The sequence below is a fragment of the Helianthus annuus genome, chromosome 12 (genome assembly GCF_002127325.2).
Source record: "Helianthus annuus cultivar XRQ/B chromosome 12, HanXRQr2.0-SUNRISE, whole genome shotgun sequence".
Taxonomy (NCBI): Eukaryota; Viridiplantae; Streptophyta; class Magnoliopsida; order Asterales; family Asteraceae; genus Helianthus; species Helianthus annuus.
In genome coordinates this window covers 105,375,429-105,378,707 of record NC_035444.2, presented here as the reverse complement: position 1 = coordinate 105,378,707, position 3,279 = coordinate 105,375,429, and positions in this window count along the sequence as shown.

Sequence of the window (3,279 nt, the reverse complement as noted above, 5' to 3'; positions counted from 1 at the left end):
TCCTTCACCACATTCAATAGTGCATCTATCTTGGCACTCAAATCATCACCACCTCCTTGATTGTTGTTCCTTTGGTAACCCCCTTGGTTACCTCCTTGGCGAGTTTGGTGCGAATACCCACCTTGATTTCCTGATTGGAATTCGGGTTCATTTGGTTGGAGGCATTACCATACCTAAAGTTAGGATGGTTCCTCAATCCGGGGTGGTAACTATTGGAGTTCATATCATATTGCCTCCGGTCTCCATACACTTGATTAACCTCCACGGTGACTTGGCAATTCTCGGCCCGGTGACCGATGTCTCCGCATTCTTCACATACGACGTATTGCACCGCACCCACTTCTTTTTTCTTCATGCGGGCCAACTCCCGCTCCAACGTTTCAATCCGATCCTTAGAACTCGCATCATGATCGGGCCAAGACCTTGATGTAGAGTGCTTTTTGGCTTGGTCGACCGATTCTTTCGCCTTTGACCTCTTACTCATCCTCTCGAGGAACTCCCAATCATCGTTCTCGTGATTACTCAACAACGTTCCATTACTCGTTGACTCGAGGTGATTCCATGTCTCATCATCCAACCCCCGCACAAAGCACTTAACCAACTCCCATTTTTCGACTTGATGATGTGGGCACTTCCGGATTAATTCATTGTATCGAGTGAAGGCTTCGTGTAATGGTTCACTCCAGAGTTGGCGAAAAGATCTAATTTCATCTCTAGCATCATCGGTCTTCGCCATCGAATAATACTCGTCAAGAAAAACCTGTTGCATTTCAGCCCATGTACGAATACTACCTGCCGGAAGTGTGAGAAACCACTGTTTCGCCTTATCCTTCAAAGAGAACTGAAATAATCGAAGCTTTACTTCTTCCAACGCAAAATCATGTCCTCCAATCGTACTACATATGGCTGAAAACTCCGCCAAATGAGTATATTGTTCATCATTAGTCCTCCCATTGAAGTGGGGGAGGATGTTGATGTATTGTTAGTGCACTACGTCTGTCGACTACGTCTTATATCGAGTCTAGAGTTGTATAGATTAGATATGGCACGAAATCCTAGAAACATGAGATTGTATAGGTTCGCTTATGTGTCATCATCTAGGTTCGCTTTTGTGTCATTGTCCTAGGTCCGCTTATATGTCAGTGATCTAGGTCTGCTTATACATACATGTCCGTATAAGCGAACCCATGTTTTCTTATTGATTCCAGGGGCGGCGGCGTTCTTGAATGAAGTCTATCCGAACCGAATTAGCACTTATCAGATCAGGCGATGTCTCCTATATATAGGTAGGTTATTCAAGCGAACCTAAGTAGTAGTTGTTGGTGTTTTCCTTCCGGTTAGCCACGAAGTGCTGCCGAAGTGCTGTCAGAGTCTGTAAACATTTTCAAGATCAATATAACAGCAGTTAATAGTGAATCCGGCTGTAATCGCACCAAATCATTAGTTTCCGCCTCTTTATTTGGATAGGAATTCTTCTGATCGACTCAAACAGGGCCGAACACGATCCTACAAGTGGTATCAGAGCTCAAGAGGAGGAGTTCTTGCCATTTCAGCTCCATTTCATCTGTTTTTCTACACTTTCTTCAATATTTTAAAATTTTTTACGGTAAAACCAGCTCAATTTCACACATTGCACTCGGAATCATGTATTAGTAAACCCTTAAAAGTTTCAGATTTAAAATCGACCTAGAAAGTAGGATTTTTGGGGTTTCGCTTATACGAGCACGTTCAAAAAGTGACATAAGCAAATAGGTCCGCTCCAAATTACCTGCTAGGTCCGCTCCAAAGACACTTTTTGTTGTAGTTCCGCTGAGAGGTTCGCTCATAGGGACTTGATTGTTGAAGGTTCGCTCTAGAGGTTCGTTTTTAGGAACATATTTGTTGTAGGTCTGCTCCAAATTCACTTGAGGGTCCGCTCGTGTGACATTTAGAAGGTCCGCTTATTTGAAAACTTGTAGTTCCGCTCGTAAGACATTACAAGGGTCCGCTCCAAGAACACTTAAAGGTTCCGCTTATTGTGACATTGGAGATTCGCTCGTGTGAACACTTTAAGTTTCGCTTTTCTGAACAGTTGTAGTTCCGCTCTTAGTGACAGTTATAGTTCCGCTTTTCTGGTCGCTTTGGAGTTTCACTTATACGACATTTTGGTATTTCGCTCAAAGGGTCAATTTTGCCTAAGCTTGGAAATTTGTGTAATTTGGACAATTGAACAATGGACACTGAATTCTATAATGCCTTTGCTAGCCCAATCACAATCACTCAGAATACGTTACTTGAAAATGAAACTGGAACGTCTCAGAAGCCGCCTAAACTCATGGATATTGATGATTATAATGCGTGGTCTCAACGGTTTGGAAATTGGGTTGAAGCATATCATTTGGATGCATGGGAACACACTGAGGAACCATATGTTAGACCCACAACGAATGGTGTGCAATTAACAATTCGAGAAATGAGTACGGAAGATAAAAATAAATATCGAGATGAAAAATTGATGGTGAGTCTGCTTCAACAAGCGACAAAGGAAGATATCTTGATATTGCTTCAACATGATGGAACAGCTTATTCAATTTGGACAGAATTGGAAGCAAAATTTGTTGGAAGTGATGATATGCTTAAAAACAAAATGTCTCTCATGAAGAAAGAATTTGATCTGTTTCGTGGTTTGAAATCTAAAAACACCAAGCAAATAATTGATAGATATTGTAACTTGGTGAGAAATATGAAAAAACTTGGAATTAAGAAAGATACTGACGAATTGATTGAAAAACTTGCAGATGCGCTACCACATGAAACATGGGGAACGTTTCTGATGATGCTGAGATCCAACAGAAAAGATTACAAAAATATGACATTGGGAGATTTCATCAAACACCTGGAAGCTCAAGAGATGGAGCAAAGGAAGATTGCCAGGATGAAGAATTACGATGGAGAACAGGATATCAGCTTGTACTACAAGAGTGGTGCTATTGGATCAACAAATCATTCTCCGAAAATGGAAACTGTTTTTAGTGTTAAAGATTCTTCTGACAAGAAATCATCCCAAGGATCAAGCAGCACAAGATTTTCATCATTCGATCCAAACATTTCTGTAACAAAGAATGGAAGAAAACTTCAGTGCAATATTGTTCTTAGTCTTGAAAATGATCAAGATTACACTGAAGAGATTGCTAAAAATCAAATGTCTTTGTTAGGAATGGTTCTTGAGTCTTATAGTAGTTTTGTGGCCGGAAAGATTGGTAATCCAATGCTCACGAAAGAGGATTACGATCAAATTGA